At 39.1% G+C, this 19,868-nt stretch overlaps 1 pseudogene; it reads left to right on the top strand.

The window, feature by feature from the left end:
• Nucleotides 1-19,868, top strand: part of LOC142376968 (dynein axonemal heavy chain 8-like) — a 54,072-nt pseudogene that overhangs the window by 15,046 nt on the left and 19,158 nt on the right.

The raw sequence follows: 19,868 nt of genomic DNA, 5'->3' as shown, positions 1-19,868 counted from the left end.
CGTTATTTTTGTGGCTTTTTCTTCAGTTTGGTGTGATGCTTTCTAAACGTTTCGTTCCAAGGTTATGTTTTGTTTTTGGTTGTTTTATACTTGCATCGTAATATGATGCAATGATTAATAATGTTTTTGTGTTCTTCCTTTTTTCTTGCTGACTAGCTGCTCGCTTTTGATCATTTCTTCGCCTCGGGGGGCAGCAAAACCATTTCGTTTGTGTATCAGGAGTCCGAAGTCCCAGGAATAGGTATGAAGAAATCTGGAAAGTCTTCAATTGGAAAGACTGTCCATGCTTATTTTAATTGAAATTTTTTCCGTTTGACAGCTGTTATGCCGGGTTTTATATACTAGTATTTTTTTTGAAGTAAAATAGGAAAAACGTCCTATTTTCGAAAAACTGAAATACCGATAGATGATACAATTTTAGGGAAAGTCTTCTAATCAAATTTGATTGATTATCTTGCATGATAAAGACCCAGATATTCCACACAACATTATGAACTGGAATGTTTTTTCATCTCTTACAAAACCATTTGGATTTGATTTCAGAATGTGGGCGCGTATATCCTGCACCAAGCAAAGGGGGCAAAGCAATGAGGCTGTTTTTAGCCAATTTAGCAAAAACGTGCCTCACAGGGATCTGCTGCTCCTTCACACGGACCAGAGTGGACATTCCTGTGAACCCAGAAAACATACACGAGGTAAGGTCAAAGGTGGCGTGTCTCAGTAATTGTTAAGTATTTATTCTTGTGTTATGTGTCATATCAAAAGATGTAATCACTTTATAGAAAAGCTTTTGTTTCAGCTTATTCTTTATCACTACTCTATACAAACTTGATGATTAAAGTGTTACCCTTGCTTCTGGAAACTTTATTGAACAAGACAAAAGATAAAAATGGCACAGCTACGTCTTAGCTTAGCATCTTCCTTAAACCTCCGGGTTCCCTCCCTGAGCAGCTCACCTCATGGCAGTGTGTGTAGCAACGTATTACATCACAATAATAACATTGTTACAGCTGTCACGTCCAGTTATTGTCATACAAAGAGAATCTCTAATAAAAAAGTTAATTCACTAATAAACACTGTTTATACACAAGCCATTTAGGATGGCGAAGTGATCTTTGATAATGCACAATGTTCTTAAAGGGGAACTCCGGGGCATTTGAAGCGTGTTTCCATTGCTAGAGGTTGTCAAATAATGATAGTATGACACAGAGAGGTGCGTATCTGCGCTCCCTGTGTGGAGATTGCTCTGTCCGCACAGCATGTCATGCGAGGCTAATACGTGGTGGCTAAGGGGCAAGCGCTAACCCTTCCACGTAAAACAACAACTTGCACACTGCAGAAACGTCACACCACTTTATAACCCATCCGACAATAAAGTCACAAGCCTTACCATCAAAACCATATGCATGGTTCTCACATTACTGGCATGGGGAGGTTACAAAACAACTGTATAAACAGCATGTAACTCACCGGCTGGTTGTAGGCTCGCGCATGTGAAAGCCCAGAAGAGTCGATGGAGGATAATCCCATATACAAAACAATTATATTCTCTAGAAAAACTGCGTTCAAGTATTTAAAACATTACAACAATACATGCCCAGTAATATTGTTGTAATGTTTTAAATACTTGAACGCAGTTTTTCTAGAGAATATAATTGTTTTGTATATGGGATTATTCTCCATCGACTCTTTTGGGCTTTCACATGCGCGAGCCTACAACCAGCCGGTGAGTTACATGCTGTTTATAAAGTTTTTTTGTAACGTCCCCATGCCAGTAATGTGAGAACCATGCATATGGTTTTGATGGTAAGGCTTGTGACTTTATTGTCGGATGGGTTATAAAGAGGTGTGACGTTTCTGCAGTGTGCAAGTTGTTGTTTTACGTGGAAGGGTTAGCGCTTGCCCCTTAGCCACCACGTATTAGCCTCGCATGACATGCTGTGCGGACAGAGCAATCTCCACACAGGGAGCGCAGATACGCACCTCTCTGTGTCATACTATCATTATTTGACAACCTCTAGCAATGGAAACACGCTTCAAATGCCCCGGAGTTCCCCTTTAAAGTTATTCATTTGTTGGTCTTTTTAACCTAAGGATTAAAACCAAACATATTTTACTTTACTAAGGTTATGTTAGGAGTTTAATGCATTATTAGCAGTTAGCTAATGTTATGTGCTCCACAACGTTATTTGATGACTATGTTAAACTAACGCGAGCAGTAAAACCTCCACAGACAAACACCCCACCGTACAAAAAATGGCTGTTTACTGAGGAGCCTTTGATCTACGGAAACACCGTTTACAGAGTAACGACTCACCGACATGGTGTGCTGTGTTGGCTTCAAACTTGTTTCTCGTCTTGAGCGTGGGAGGGGGCTTCTTATGTAAAAAGATGGCGGACTTTGATGTGGACGGTCTACTTGTTTTTACAAATGCATGCATCTCCTTGTGATTCTTCTTTTTTGTTGCCCTCCTCTTCTCTACCTTTTTCCTGGATAAGATCTGTGAAGCGCTGAGAATATATTAAGTCTAGTTGAGTGTATACATGCAGGATGGATTCGACTCCCAACTGCATTATCTGCGTATATTAGTCTGGCTTTGAGAAGTTTGATTTCATTCCCTTGGACTGACACGTTTACATTCATTTTTAGTCTGCTCTGGTTTTTCCTGTTGCCCAGATGTGAGGTGTGAGCTGCTGTGCGTTTTGGCCGCTGGTTTATAATCTGAACGTTTCTTTTTTCAACCTCTGTGGGGTCAATTCATATGAATTTACAGAGCTGATTGCTTGTTACTTTTTCAAATGAAGTGGTTTATGTTCTTTACGTGATTTACAGAAATCACGCTCTCTATATTTGTGTACTCTGCTATCTCAACCAGATGCATTATCAGGTACCAAAGTTTGGCACAGCTGATGTAATGTCAGTCAGTAGTTCGAAGCAAGAGCACATTTTCATGAGAACCCTAACATCTCAAACCAAATCATGTTTCTCCCTCACAGTTGAAATGTTTTCTGCTTCGGATTTCATTAAGTGATGGGTTGTCTTTTCTTGATGCCTTGCAGGAAATCTTTTTCTCAATGATTGATGCCAGGGATGGCCTCCTGAAAGGAATAAGGGATTCCTACGATGCACTGCTTCCAGCCCTTACTACAGGACAGAACTGGGGAGCTGTAGACAAGTCTAGACATGGAGCAAAACTTAAAAAGAACTTCTTCTATTCCTTTAAACATTTTTTGAACTCTTTAGATGGTAAGAATGTTTCACATTTATTGCCAACTGAATGTGAATAAGTTATTGGAGGGTGGCTCTTTAGAAAGATTGTAACTTTAAGCTCCATCTCTCGGGCAAATCTTACTCAACTGATTTAAAACCATCTTATGTTGAAGTACACAATAACAAGCAATACTGTAACCAAAAGATGGTTTGTAACCAGTACTGATGATTTTGTACTTTGTCTTATTTATACTTCAGATATCCAGAGGAGCAATGAGAGCGTCGTTCATCTGAAAACAGTCACAGATATTGACTTGTCTAAACTGGCCTGTCTGGATGATATGAAAGCTGCGGCTGCCAACTTTGACATGGTGCAACGGCTGGAAGAAATTCTGATGCAATGGTGCAAACAAATCGAGCAGGTTGGTAGATTTCAGAGATTATATTTGATCCAACAACCTTAATTTGTGCTGTTAAATGCTAAAAATGAATTTGCGATGACTGTGATGGGCACAAAGCTCATTGGTTAGAGATGGTGACATCAGGCCAAGATGGATCAGATAGTTATGGAAGATTGGGAATATGATAGGATTGCTCAGACAGCAAAGCTTAATGGTGATGTTGGTGATGTATCCATTGTCATCAGGTCCTGATGGAGAGTGATTTGTTGAGGAAAGAGGATGATTCTGCCGGACCACTGAGTGAGTTAGAACACTGGAAACGAATGTCTTTACAGTACAACTCTATCATCGATCACATCAAAAGCCCAGAGTGTAAGGCGGTGGTGATGGTGCTCCATCTCAACCATTCCAAAATAATGAAGGTACTGACACAAGTGTTCAATGTACACAGAGTAATACCAAAGCTATTGAACATTTTCACTTTGTATCAGTTTTAGTGTATGTAGTTAAGGTTTGCTGCATGTAAAGAGAAATTAAAAACAGTCTGTGATACATAAATCATGACAAATGCCTGAAAATTGCAATGTAGAAGATATCGACGTTGGATAGCTTGCAATGATCATGGATTCAGTGTTCACTGCATGTAGGTGATCTTCACAGATGTATGAAAAAAATAGTTTTTGGAAATGATTATTTGTTAACACAGTACAGTATGTAGCCGTTCTGCATTAAGATGATGCTGAGTAGGCACTGTTTCATTTCACTGGAAAGTGTTGGTGTCACATCTGAGCCTAGTCCTGAATTATTTCATGTATTCTGATAAAATCCTATGCTAAGATCATTTGTGAATGACTAGATTTATTAAATCAATCAATGGATTCCTATTAACGCAGTCTTGTACCCGTGCAGGTGTGGCGGGATCTCGACACGAGGATAACATATCGTGTCAATGAGGCAAAAGACAATTTCAAATTCTTGTCAACACTTGAGAAAGTCTTACATCCTCTGTACAACAGTGACCCCGTATGTACATTTAACAGTTTGATTCTAATGAATAGTTTGTGTTTGGTAACACTGAATTAATATGTCCTTATTACATTGTTTTGTACTATCCAGGCAGCCATTATTTAGACAACTTATATACATTTTTTTTAACAAAGAATTAGTAAAAAGTTTGCAAGTTTGGCAAACTTAAGTGTAGAAATAGATGATAATTCATCTTCATTGATCCTCCTAAATCATGAAATGTGATTTCAGGTTTCCATGACAGAAAATGTGCCGAAGGTCATCAGTGCCATTCACATGATTTACCGTGTTTCACTATATTACAATACAAGCGAAAAGATGTCTGCGCTGCTTGTCAAAGTAAGTGAAGTGTGTTCAGTTTCTGAAATATTTAAGTTGTCACCGGAAAACGTAACTTTCATGAGAAGACGCAGTGCAAGGATCCAGCTCCCTTTGTAAAACTGTAGCCACACAACTGACCACTTTTCCAGATCACAAATCAGATGGTCACAGCATGCAGATCCTACATTACTGACGATGGCAGTTGTCTTATATGGGATCAAGATGCTGAAAAACTCATCAGAAAAATGCAGGTGACTGAAGCTGATATTACTAAACATTTGGGTTATTATTACCAAGGCTTAAGATTACACATTTTGACATCAGTAGACTGTAGCTGTCATCATGTTTCTTTTATCTTTGGCAGGTCTGTACATGCTTATATCAGGAGTATCAGACCTGTTTCCAGAAAAAAAAGGTACAAGTAATGGAAGAAACTGGGAAAACATTCCTTGAGGTTTCAGAGATGCAGATTTTTTGCAAGTTTGAGAGCTTCTGCAAGCAACTTGAAAAGGTGTTGTCTTTGTTCATTCTCTTAAATCTCCATCCCACTTCTATCATAAGGCCTTGCAATGTGACGACGAATATTGTCTTTTGTAGATCAAGAAAATAATCACAGTGTTCAAGACATTTGAATCTCTTGAAAAGTCAAACATTGAAGGCATTGAGAAATCAGCCAGACAATTCCACACTGTGTCCATGAATCTGAAAAGGAAGAAGTATGACATGTTGTCCCCGAGGACGACTGAATTTGAAACTGATTTTGTGAACTTCATGGCTCAAATGAGCCACATTGAGGTAAGTGTAATCTACAGCTTGTACCCAAATGTTGGTTCAAGCTCATTTTTTCAGGAAGCCTCAACCAGATGAAGATCTTTAGTGAAAGTTGGGAACAGGTTCATACGTGCAACATCACAGCAACACTCATTTACTCCAAACAGCCGTTGCATTCACACATGGCCACACTTAAAAGAATTACACGTTTAGGAACAGAAAGAAGGACTAGTAAGATTGTAGAATCTCTGAGGAATGAGGATCTACTGCTTGTATCGACACAGCTTGAAGCTGAAAAAAGAAAATAATATTGACGTTGTATTCTCAGAGTATCCCCACAATCTTGTCCTTTTCCACAGAGTCAGCTCCAGGCATTTATGTGTTCGTACTTCTCAAACATCATCTCATCTCAGCAAGCTCTTTGCCTGCTACAGCGGTCAGTACAATTTGCAGAATTTGGAAGTATGACATGAAGACTCTATTCTAACTGTGGCATTAAAAGGAAAAAATATAAGCAATCTATGAAATTTGTTTTGATAGTTTTCAGAAGCTGAACCTTCCCTGTCTTGCAACTCACATTTCCAACATTTTGGGTGTTATTCTTCAGCACTTTGCTTCAGAGGTGGAGTTTGTGAAAAAGGTATTCAGTTTGCTTGGGCTTAGATACCAAACAATAAACCTTATTAAACGTATTAAGCTGAAAGAAATCTTCAGATGAGTGAAACATTTTGAATTGAAAATGGAAGAAAACTGTTAATGATTTTAGTATGTTTTGTAAACTTCATTTGCAGGTCTTTGACAATCAGAAGGATGACATTCCATTATCCAGAAATATGCCACCAGTGGCTGGCAGGATTGGTTGGGTCAGACACCTCTATAAAAAGATAGAGGAGCCGATATTGTACATGAAAGTGAGACACAGTTTCTATCAGCAAAACAACTTTACAGTTATACTTCACAGTGACATTTTAACGACGATCAAATCTCCCTTCCTTTGCAGGAAAACTCGGACATCCTATGTAGTCCCGTGGGACAAGATGTGGTCAGAATGTACAATGGGACTGCAGCTATGTTGGTCGAGTTTGAGCTTCTTCAACACGAAACGTGGATGGAGAAAGTTTCCAAACTAGATCACGGTTGGTTCTCTTGTTCTGATGTCATAATTTGACACTAATGGCAGAAAACAGCCCCTGTCGATTCCATTATTGCACACTGTTAAAACGAGCTTTCTCTGTTCCGTATAACAGTCTTGAACATTACCCTGCTGGTTCGCCACCCAAATACTGGAAAATTAGTCGTCAACTTTGACCCTAAAATAACCGAAGTCATTCGGGAGGCTAAGTGTTTGTTGAAAATGGGGCATAAGGTTCCAACGCAGGCTTCGCTTCTTATCAAGATGGAAAGCAAAATAAATGCCCATCACCTCAGACTAAAGGTAAACCGGGATTTACATTTTTTTTACGGGATTGTTTAACTTAAGAGAATTTGACCTGTATGCCTTTTTATAGACCATTCTGGAAGATTTTGAATCCACTTGTGAGAGCATACCCGCAGACTTCAACAGTTTGATGGCTTCAAAAATAAAAAACGTAAGCTTTTCATACCGTGTGTACGGCAGGTGGTCCGTCTTCTTTAGTGGGAAATTGTTACTTGATGAATGTGAACCCTGCTGTAGGCAGTGGGAAGGGGTTTTGCCGATTTGAGAAATGTCTCGAGCAGACGTGTCCTGAAGAGCTTTTGATTGTAATTCTACATCCTTAAAATGTCCAGGTGGAATCTGCACTTCGACACGGTTCGGTGCTGCTGACCTGGTCTTCCCTCCTCCTGGACAAGTTCTTTCAAAATGTTGAAACTGCTCTGTCTGAGCTCCAAAATCTTGTAAAAAAGGTTTGTTGATGAATAAAAATTCTACTGATACTGAAAAGTATCAACATCAGGTTAAATGTCACATTGTTCAGATATGTTTGGGTTGGTGTGACAGCTCTCTTGGACAAAAGCCACGCTTCTAGATGCCACTTTCTTTTTCAGGTGCAGGATATTTGTAAGATACAAATTGATGATGTCCTCAAAGACATGTCTGAGACTGTTCTGATAGAGCTCCCAGAAGGCCGTGCATCTTTGCTGCAGCAGCTGGTTGACCACAATAAGGCATGACCATCTTATTTTTATTCTCCATATCCATTAAGGGAAGTTAAAGTGTTTTTCATCCATTACGTGAGTTTGAAACAATCATTACTTTGTCAAAGAGCAAAGGCTCGATGTCGTGGTTTGAGTAAACTTTTGAGTTTTCCAATGAACTCTGAATTCTGTTTCATTGAAACGCTCGTAGTGCAACTATTCCTCTTTTGTTTTTCAGAACCGTTGTAAGGAGTGGGCAAAGACACTGGATTACAAATGCAGTTATGTTAAAGGAGCTGTTATGGAGTTGGGTAATGTGTTAAGTGCTATTTATGAACCAAAAGGCACCAAGATTGTGGAGGAACCTGTTCAAGGTGTGTAGCACAAATGTAAATGACTTTTCTTTTCGTATAATTAGCATCTCAGCTTTTTTTATACATATATATATAAATTTCAGGGAGGAGTGTGACCTTCTCAAGAGAGAGCAAGAGGCTTTTAGAGGGTCCATTGAAAGATAAACAGATCAAGTTCGAAAAGGTATGATTGGATACCAACTGCAAAACATGTCTTTTCTATAAACTGTTGTGTGCCAACACAGGCATTAATGCCTCAAATAAAAAATCCTCATTTCAGGAGTTTAAGAAGCTTTATGAACTCTTCAGTACAAAGGTATTCGATGCACTTGTCAAAAGCACCAAGTTATCCCTGGAGATCCTTAAAAGGAGAATTTGTGGCACCAAGTGAGTATTTCTGGGTTTAAATAAGAAGAACAGTATCACAAAGAAAGGAAATAACCTCTGAAAGAGTAAAATCAATAAATGTGTATTTTAGCACTTACCAGAGGGCAAAGATTAAGCCGAAGGTGGTCCCACTGATTCAGTCTGAAGCCCAACTGGACAAACCCAATATGGTGAGTTATTGTTTTCTTTCTACTCATGGTTGGATGATTTTCATTCGCTACAATGGTTTATGGTCAGGGGAAATACATTATCTTTAATTCTTTGCCTGTCTCGTCAAGCACTACAATGTTGCTACTATGTCTGATATTTGTCCTCAGGTAATGATTCCCAATGTAGATGAGATCCAACAGGCCATAAATCAACTTATTGACTGTGTGTTGGAGGTTAGCAAGGGTGTTGCTTGGCAGAAGGAGTACAGTCAAGATGACACACAGAACAAAGGTTACTAACTGTCAGCATGCACATACATGACAGCAGACACCTGATAAAACAAGTCCGCAAATGGGGATCTCCCATAAATTGTCATTTGATCAGTTATAATTAGGATTATTTCATTTAAACTTTCATGTATTATATTAGTTTTAATATCATACATTTTTTAAGTTGTTAGATACGAGCATGCAGAAGTCTGTGAAGATGTTTCAAGTGCACTGACTTGTGTGTGTAAACAGGAGCGAGGGGCCTTGGCTGCAATTAGTTATTGTGACGACATTATCACGAGATCATGAGTTTATTCTACTTTTATCTGAGGATAACAAAACTACTTTCCATGGGATAACAAGGTCAATTGCTATAGTTTCCACCAGAAAATGACCGTATAAAGATGCAGCTTATCAGCAGTCAACAAGCAACCTAAATCCCCCAAAAAGCTGTTATCCTGCGTAAAATGTAACTTTTAACAATACAATGGCTGCACAAATACTGCTTTAAAAATGAAATCCCACAACAGACATTGTCAAAATAGCTTACTGTTTTCATCTGACAATCAGGTGTCTGATAAGTAAAACAATCATTTGAACAGGATTGGTTTTGTTCATGAAATTGTCAAGATCAACGTTTGGTTAAAACTGTGTTTAAATTAATTTATTTTCCCTTTTTTTTTGTCCTATTTTCATCACAAAAGGCAACAATTTCTTCCAGAGTGTTTTTGAACACAGGGACATTAAAAAAGTTGTGGTCGATCTGAAAACTGCAATCAGCTCCCAGAAGGAACAAGCAAGTGACGTTTTGAAGCATTTCGATCCTTTCAGGGTGATTTGGAATGTGGACAGGAACCTCAAAGTCCAGGTTTGTTTTCCCTAGAAGACATGTTGGCTGTTTTTTCCCCTATAATGATAACGGTTTAATTGTCTTCATTTTTTTTTTTTTACAGGAATTTATGGGTAGCAATCCATCCCTGATTCAGATTAAATCTGAAATCCAGTACTACGACTCAGTTGAGCAAGACATTGATGCTATCAAGCCTGAGATTGTTTTTGGGTCTACTGAACTTTCAACAGGTAAGCTGTTGTTTTTTTTTTTCTTTTTTACTTCTATGCTGCCTTGCGAAAGTATTCGGTCCCTTGAACTTTTCAACCTTTTGCCACATTTCAGGCTTCACACAAAGATAGAAAATGTATTTTTTTTGTGAAGAAAACAACAAGTGGGACACAATCGTGAAGTGGAATGAAACTAATTTCAATGTGTCAAACGTTTTTAACAAATAAAAAACTGCACCGCCTTTAGCTGCAATTACAGCTGCAAGTTGCTTGGGGTATGTCTCTATCAGTTTTGCACATTGAGAGACTGAAATTCTTGCCCATTCTTCCTTGCAAAACAGCTCGAACTCAGTGAGGTTGGATGGAGAGCGTTTGTGAACAGCAGTCTTCAGCTCTTTCCACAGATTCTCGATTGGATTCAGGTCTGGACTTTGACTTGGCCATTCCAACACCTAGATACGTTTATTTGTGAACCATTCCATTGTAGATTTGGCTTTATGTTTTGGATCATTGTCTTGTTGGAAGATAAATCTCCGTCCCAGTCTCAGGTCTCTTGCAAACTCCAACAGGTTTTCTTCCAGAATGGTCCTGTATTTGGCCCCATCCATCTTCCCATCAATTTTGACCATCCTCCCTGTCCCTGCTGACAAAAAGCCGGCCCAAACCATGATGCTGCCACCACCATGTTTGACAGTGGGGATGGTGTGTTCAGGGTGATGAGCTGTGTTGCTTTTACGCCAAACATATCGTTTTGCATTGTGGCCAAACAGTTGGATTTTGGTTTCATCTGACCAGAGCACCTTCTTCCACATGTTTGGTGTGTCTCCCAGGTGGCTTGTGGCAAACTTTAAACAACACTTTTTATGGATATCTTTGTGAAATGGCTTTCTTCTTACCACTCTTCCATAAAGGCCAGATTTGTGCAGTGTACGTGTGATTGTTGTCCTATGGACAGACTCTCCCACCTCAGCTGTAGATCTCTGCAGTTCATCCAGAGTGATCATGGGCCTCTTGGCTGCATCTCTGATCAGTCTTCTCCTTGTTCCAGATGAAAGTTTAGAGGGACGGCCGGGTCTTGGTAGATTTGCAGTGGTCTGATACTCCTTTCATTTCAGTATGATTGCTTGCACAGTGCTCCTTGGGAAGCTTGGGAAATCTTTTTGTTAGGGATGGCTCGTTTGACACGGACGCTTCGGCGCTCGTTTCATCTTCGTGAAGCAAAGTGGTTCGGCACAATGTTCCGGGGCGTGTATGAAATGGCGCTAATCACGTGATTGATGACGTCCGAAGCGCCGAATGCATTGTTTGGTGGAACCACGGTTCAGAGGTCTCTCATCGTTTGAACACTTGGGCGCGCTATTCTCTATAAAAGGAGAATGAATCCCAAACTGGTTTCCCAACCAGTTCTGTTGCCCTGTCAGAATTGAATTCAATTCATTGCTCTTTTCCATGGCTTCTGGCAAGAAACGTTTTGTGGCTTGGGATCACTTCACCTTGGTTTCTCCTAATAAGGTGATACTATTGTATAGGGGTAGGCGGTATGCACGGTATCATACCTTATGCGGTATTTTTCACCAACGGTAGAGATTTTTTTGCCATACCTTATACCGCAATAGCTCATGAGTCCTGTAGATGGCAGTAATGCAAAGTTTTGAACATCCGCTTGGATATGCCGTGCGACAGTAATCGCAAGACAAGGTAACACGAGTAATTTGTTTTACCACCTGCGGGGTAACCATGCTCCGGAATATGAAACGAGTCAAAGCCGGTGTTCTGTCGATTTCTCCTACTTGTCGAGATTTGCTACTTTGTGGTTTTGCGCATGCGCCGAGCCGATTTTCTAAGTTTCGTTTTCACGCCCATAATGTTTTGCTACCCTGCGTCTCAGCTGGTGTGTAACGGTAACATCCTCAAAATCCTGATTATTTTCTCTTTTGGAAGACATGGAAAGTAATAAAACACTCATCGTATTAACAAGCAGTTTAACATGCACAAATGGGGTGTCTGAAACATGACGCATATTTGAGCATGTTGAATAAGTGGAAGGCGCCTATGAAAGTTCCGTTATCCAAGAGGCAGCGGCTTTTCTCTCACAGAGTTTATTCGAGGAAATGTACCTTTTCTTGTTTTTTAAATATAAATATAACGTATATATTTTTTATATTTCCTGTGTTTTCTGTTTTGCACAATAAATTTAATTTAATATTGCTGCAAACATCCTGATTGAAAGTGTTTATTTGGTGCTATGGTAACCACTGAGAAACTGTTCTGTTGTAATTTATATACAAAAGTACCATACCGCGATATATACCGTATACCGTCAGTGGCTCAAATTTTACCGGGGTATACATTTTAGGCCATACCGCCCACCCCTACTATTGTACAATATACTATTGTGTGATGTAAGATGTTTGCTAGTTTTTGTTTTTCAAGTGTAAATATAAGCTTTATTATTATTATGGGTATGCATGCTAATATAGTTCTCTTCTTAAAATAAGGGGGCAGCACATTTAAGAATCTAAGTTATGTAGGACAATACATTCATTTTGGACTTGTTTATTTAGCACATATCACAAACAAAGCGCTTGCGGCCATTATTACACAGCTGTGTCCCGTGTACCAAACGCCTCTCTGTCTGTGTTCTGACAGAAAGGTGTGTTAATTACGCAAAGTGTTTCTGAATTATTTAAAACAACTAAAGTGTACTATTATTCTTAGCTATGGATGATGTCTTTAACTAGACATCATGTAGATGGTGGGTTGACGCAGTCACTTAACTGATAGCTCAGTGATTAGCTTAGTGGCTTTTGCATCCAAAGGTTATGAGTTTGAATCCAGCATTTTACAAGTTTGCCCTGCGTTTATTTTCTTGATATGCAGAATTTTATTTTTGTAGTGTCAAGGAAGCAAAAGCTTGATTCTGTGTGGGTGGATATGATTGTTATGGATGTGCAACCATTTTCTATTGTGGAAGATAAAGGTTTCAAGGTACGGTGGCTAGTAGTTCTAGTAGAACTACTAGCCACTTTCAATGTAACACAAGCACTTGTCATATAAAATCACAATTTTCTTTCTTTTACGCTTTTTATTTTGTACATATTAAAGTATAACAAGGACAATGAGGCTGGTTGAAGCAGATGATACTTGCGGTGCACCACCAGATTCCACTGTTCTGTGTGGTTTCAAAGCCCCGAAACTTTGGTTCATTTCCTGGCACAATCAGATGAACTCTGTGGAAGCTTCATGAGGCTTCACCGGCCATCCCTACTTTTTGTATCCAAATCCGGCTTTAAACTTCTCCACAACAGTATCTCGGACCTGCCTGGTGTGTTCCTTGGTGTTCATGATGCTCTCTGCGCTTTGAACAGAACCCTGAGACTATCACAGAGCAGCTGCATTTCTACGGAGACTTGATTACACACAGGTGGATTCTGTTTATCATCATCAGTCATTTGGGACAACATTGGATCATTCAGAGATCCTCACTGAACTTCTGGAGAGAGGCCCCGTTTACACAATAGGAAGACGCAGATATTTTCCTGCAGTTTGGCCTCTCATTTACACCAAAACCCCGTTTTTATCACAGAAAACGATTATTTCTAAAACCTCCGGCCAAAGTGGAGATGTCTGATAACGCCGGTTATGTGTTGCCGTGTCAACTGGGAGAAACGGCGTTCTAGGTTCTTAAACGTCACATTATGCGCCAGAAAATGCTTAACGTCATGCGAGCGCCTTATGTTTACAGTTTGTTTGGCTACTGATCAGGATTATCATGGATGATGTTAAAGTTCTACTAATTTTTACGTTTGTGCAAACGATTCTGGCCTTATTGCATTTGCCACCCCAAACCTGCTCGCACAGTTCAAAATAGAGGAGCATCACTTTTCCGTGGCTCTCCTGCGTCCAGTATCCACTGACTGTCTATATTTCCCTCTTATTGCCTTCAGTTTTGTTGTGATATTTGCTCGCGTTACCTCCTCCTTCACATGAGGAAAGTCCTCGATTCTGAGGATTTTGATTGGCTTGCATGGCTTTATTCGCGCTTTTATGCGGGTTGATGTAAATGACAAGTTTTTTGAAAACGATGTTGTGTGCACGATGTTATTATTGAAAACGGAGGGGGGGAAATATTCGTTTCTCTAAATACCCGGCTATGTGTAACTGTGGCCTGAGTTTGCTGCACTGAAAGTAAAGGGGCCGAATAATATTGCACGCCCCACTTTTCAGTTATTTATTTGTTAAAAAAGTTTGACACATCCAATAAATTTCATTCCACTTCACGATTGTGTCCCACTTGTTGTTGATTCTTCACAAAAAAATAAAATGTTATATCTTTATGTTTGAAGCCTGAAATGTGGCAAAAGGTTGAAATGTTCAAGGGGGCCGAATACTTTCACAAGGCACTGTATCTACGGCCTGGTAAGGATCAGAGGATTTATCCATTATGATCTGTTAAACCTTAAAACTGAAGGAGGGTGTACAATCTTTTTCAGGGTAAATGCTGATTGGAAAACCCATGATATTGGTTGTACCGTCACATGTTAGCCTTTGCTAGTTTTTTTTTTTAATTTGGTCTTTTAAAGGAGTGATTCAAGCTTTACATGGGAAATTCTTTCTCTTTCCTTTTTTTAGGTTTATTAAAGAAGGCATTGATGGCTGAGACCAAAGCCTGGAAGAAACTGATCTGCAGATACTTGAAGGAGGATTACAAGAAGAAAATGATTAACATCAGTTTACACATCAACAAATACCTTGTACAAGTATCGCATTCTGTTTCTAATCTGGAAGATGTGCGTCATGCCATGGGCACCCTGTCAAAGCTTCGAGATGCTGAAATTCAGACTGATATGACATTAATTTCTATTGAGGTATGACTAGGACGGTCATTCGTTTTTTTAGACATATACAGTACCTTAAGCAGAGCTCCCTCTTTGACCTTTACAGTTGCAAACATTGCAGACTGATAAGAAACATGAAATAATGTTGTTTACAGGAAGCCTTTGAAATATTGACCAAAAATGAAGCAGAAGTGACCAAAAGAGAAGCAGAAGGAGTGTACAATCTGAGGCATCTCTTCACACAACTTCAGTCTAAAGCTGTTAGTACTATCAAGACATTCAGGCTTTTTTCTTTAAATGATTTTTTTCATGATGTGTTCCTCTGTAACAAAGCTTCGATAATGAATTTTGAACTCGGATTTTCTCAGAGATCAGTGCAAGATGAGCTGGTTTGCATGCAGCCCAAGTTCAAACGAAACCTTGTGGAATGTGTTGCTGTTTTCGAGAAGGATGTTTACTCTTTTAAGGAAGAATACGACTCTGTAAGTAATCTGTGAATGACCTTGTTTCTATGGGTGTTTGGAAAAATGTAGACGTTCTTATCAGCTCATATGATCCTGCATTTCAGGAAGGCCCAATGGTTGAAGGAATTCCTCCACAAGTAGCCAGCAGGCAGCTGCAAGCCTTTCAGGTACCATTACTGCTCACTCTCACCGTTCTATATTCCAGTTAATGTTTTACGCTTAAAACATGTGAGGAAGAAGAAGAAAAGCCTTTAGCTTTATTTTGAGTGGAAGATAATCTATTTTGATAGAGACTTATAAAGACAAATTGAAAAGAAATTCAAATCAAAAGACTACAAACTACATGAAACAGCAGTACAAAAATGTGAAATTACATTTAATTTGAATTTTGGTTTTGGTTTTATAAACATGGCAGTTTTCTTCTCGTTTGCTGAATCTAATTTTATTGCCAAAAAATGTTCTTTTTACTCAGGCTAGATTTGATGAACTGTGGAGAAATTTCACCACATATACTTCTGGGGAGCAACTTCTCGGCTTACCTGTTACGGAGAATAACTTTCTACACCAGAAGAAGTTTGTTACTATCCTGACAAAGCTTTCTATCAGAGCCATCAATGAAAATTCCATTAATATTAACTAACAAAGATTGTAATATCTTTTAAGGATTTTTCCTTTTTTTTTTTTAGAAAAGAGCTTGAGCTGCTTCGGAAACTCTACGGCCTGTATGATACAGTGATGAGTAAGATCAGTGGGTACTATAAAATCCTGTGGACAGACGTGGACATTGAAAAGATCAATGCAGAACTTGTGGAATTTCAGAATAGGTGGAGTATTTCTGAGCCATTACAACCTGCTTTGTGCCAGCATTGTATTTTTGATTTCTTTTGTATTCCTGTGATAGATATATTGTTTATCATCTCTATTTGTAGGTGCCGGAAGCTGCCCAAAGCACTAAAGGACTGGCAAGCCTTCCTTGACCTAAAGAGGACCATTGATGATTTCAATGAGTCGTGCCCGCTGCTGGAATTGATGGCAAACAAATCCATGATGCGGAGACACTGGGACCGGATTGGAGACTTAACTGGACACCAATTTGAGGTGGAGTCCAAAACCTTTATGCTGAAGAACATCATGGAAGCCCCTTTGCTGAAGTACAAGGATGATATTGAGGTTCGCTGGAAGTTTGAATACATTTAATTCCACAGTTCTAGCAACAATATTTCTTCTTTTTGTATGTGTCTAACCTCCTTAGCCTGGCTTTCTTCATTCATAGGACATCTCCATATCTGCTGTAAAAGAGAAGGATATTGAGGCCAAATTGTCACAGGTAAAAGACTTGTGGTCTGGTCAGACCCTTAGTTTGATGACATTCAAGGATAGAGGAGAACTAATGCTGAAGGGGGCAGAGACAGCAGAGATTCTTACCATCCTGGAGGATAGCTTGATGGTACTGGGCTCACTGCTAAGTAACAGGTAATACAAGTTAACAACAGCTTCAGATTTACATTCCACTGATTAAATCAGTTCCTAAGGAGCCTTGAACTCCGGAACAATATAATGAAAGTCTGTTAAACTAAAGTGAATGTACGCACTTAGTTAAAGAGGAAGAAGTAGAAATAAACTTATCTTGTTCTTAACAGATTTGACATTTACCAACAGCATTTTACAACACCTTTAAAGTTTTAAGTAGCTTGTGTCCTTATCTGCTTTGTACAGGTACAGTGCATACTACAAAACAGAGATCCAGGATTGGCTCTCCAATCTTTCAACATCATCGGAAGTCATTGAACAGTGGGTTATTGTGCAAAACTTGTGGATCTACTTGGAAGCTGTGTTTGTTGGGGGTGACATCGCCAAAGACCTCCCACAGGTGCAGTTCATGCTTTCTATCCTGGGGAAAACTACACCTTAGAATGCTTCCTTAAGTAAAATTCAAACTGCCCTTTTTTTTTCTATTACAGGAGGCAAAACGCTTTCAAGATATCGACAAGTCCTGGATTAAGATCATGCAGCGTGCTCAGAAGGTGCCAAAAGTGGTGGACTGCTGTGTGGGTGACCCAATGTTAGGGCATCACCTACCCGAGCTTCAGAAACAGCTAGAGCTCTGTCAGAAATCTCTTGCAGGGTAATTCTTTACGAACAACATTAGTCCAAATACTTTAGATTGACTCAAAAAATAAGATGTGCAGAATTAAATAGATTGTTGTTATACCAGTGCAGTGGGTGTTGATGTTACGTATTTCTAATTTAACAGTTACCTTGAGAAGAAGAGGCTCCTTTTTCCAAGATTCTTCTTTGTATCCGATCCATCTCTTTTGGAAATCCTTGGACAAGCCAGCGACTCTCATACAATTCAGGTTAGAATGAGTTTGAACATTGTTGTCACTATGAATATATGGATATACATATACCTATATATAGATATATATCATTTTTAAATTCATTTATTTATGTATTCAGTTATTGTTTTAATTAATATAAATTACAGCCATACATCTGAATGTTTGCATGATGTCTTAAAATGAAAATTCAAATAATCACTATGACCTCTTTAAGTTTTACTTGGATAACTTTCAAGTTGACATTTTATCACTTGACAAAAGTCAATTTTGATACAATTGTGTTTCAGTCTCATCTCCTTGGAGTGTTTGACAATGTCAACGAAGCAGAGTTTCATCCAACGGAATATAACAAGATTTTGGCCGTTCTCTCACAGGAAGGGGAGAAATTACCGGTATGTCGTGTGCTTTTAAAGAGTTTAACTGATTCATTTTGGTTTTCTCAACATGTAAAAATATTCCATTGTACAGCCCCAATTCCTAAAAGGTTTGACCACTGTTTAATGTATAATTAAAAACGGAATGCAGTGATTTACAAATCTCATGGATGGTCCCACTCCTTCTTTGTCCGGAGGACGCAGCGTCTGTGATTTCTAAAAAGAATTTTAAATTTTGATTTGTCTAATGACAAAACAATTCTACACTTTTCCTCAGTTCACTCTAAATGAACCATGGTCCAGAGAAGATGGCAGCGTTTCTGGATGGCATTCACATAGGTTTCTTCTTTGCATGATAGAGCTTCTTACTTGCATTTGTGCATGGCAAGGCAAGCTGTTCTCACAGACAGTGGTTTCTGGAAGTGTTCCTGAGCACATGTAGTGATTTCCATGACAAAATTATTGTAAAAAGTTTGTAATACAGAGCTGCCTGAGGGCCCAACGACGACAGAGATTCTACATAGATAGATTCTATCAATCTTTGAATGATATTTTGTACTGTAGACCAGTACAAGCTCTGCAGTTGCCTGATAACGAGCTGATCATTTCAATCAGGTGTGTTGGAGCAGGAAACCTCTAAAACATGCGGGGCAGTGGTCCCCGAGGACCAGGTTTGAAAAACACTGCAGTAGACAATGAAATATTGTGCTACTTTGAGGAACAGTGTTCTGAAATTGCTCCAACATTTGTTGACATAGTTTTTTTGCAGGTTGCTGACCCCCTGCTCCCTGCTACTTTAAGGGGCTTTTCCAATACCCAGTCATATCCAGCTGCTACACGTTCCTCCAGCTGTTTCCTTTTAGTAGCACTTGCTTTTCCAGCCTATTGCAGATCCCTTCCCAACTTATTTGAGACATTTTGCTACCATCAAGTTCAAAATATTTCATTAAACAGTAAAATGTCTCACTTTCAACATTTTATGTTTTCTTTGACCTAATTTCAACAGAGTGTCCCGACTATATTGAAATTGGGGCTGTAAATCCCTTTTACAGTTTGTGTAAATGGAAAAAAAAAAAAAAAAGATTTCTAATCTTTGGTAGTTTAATCTGTAACATTGCTTGGGTGTATCAATTCTTCGGTTTTTAGAAGTCTTTGATAATTGCAGTTTGATAAACGTGTATTTCTGCTTTCAGCTGGACAAATGTGTCATGGCGCAGGGAGCTGTGGAGCTCTGGCTTGGAGAGCTGTTGCTGCAACAGCAAGCCTCCTTACACTCCATCATCAGAGCTTCAGATCTAGAGATAAACGATGAAGACTTTGACCTTCTCACTTTCCTTGACAAATATCAAGCACAGGTGAGTAGACAACATTGTGGCCGCTTGGAAATACATTTAGCAGGTTGATTTCTAATGCAAGCCAGTATCTATCAGGTCGCCATGGCTTGCACCTCCAGCAGGTTGTACTGTGTGATATTTGCTTTTGTTATAGATTTTCTCCACAGCTTCAGTCTTGTACTAAATCTATGACACAACTTTCCTCCTTTGTGGAAAAAAGTTTTTTAAATAACAAGTGTGAATATCTTTGGAGTTTTGTACGGAAGCCCAGAGCGGACGTGGTACGTATAAACTTTTGTTTGATGGTTTTCGATCATTTCCAGAAAACAATAATCGTTTTCTCCAGATAACGAGATAATTATCTCGTTATCTGGAGAAAACCATCAAAAAAAAAGTTTATACGTACCACGTCCGCTCTGGGCTTCCGTAGTTTTGAGAGATACAATGGTA

Source organism: Odontesthes bonariensis, chromosome 3, assembly GCF_027942865.1.
Source record: "Odontesthes bonariensis isolate fOdoBon6 chromosome 3, fOdoBon6.hap1, whole genome shotgun sequence".
Classification (NCBI taxonomy): domain Eukaryota; kingdom Metazoa; phylum Chordata; class Actinopteri; order Atheriniformes; family Atherinopsidae; genus Odontesthes; species Odontesthes bonariensis.
Note: the sequence above shows the minus strand (reverse complement) of the source record. Positions and strands in the feature narration are given on the sequence as shown.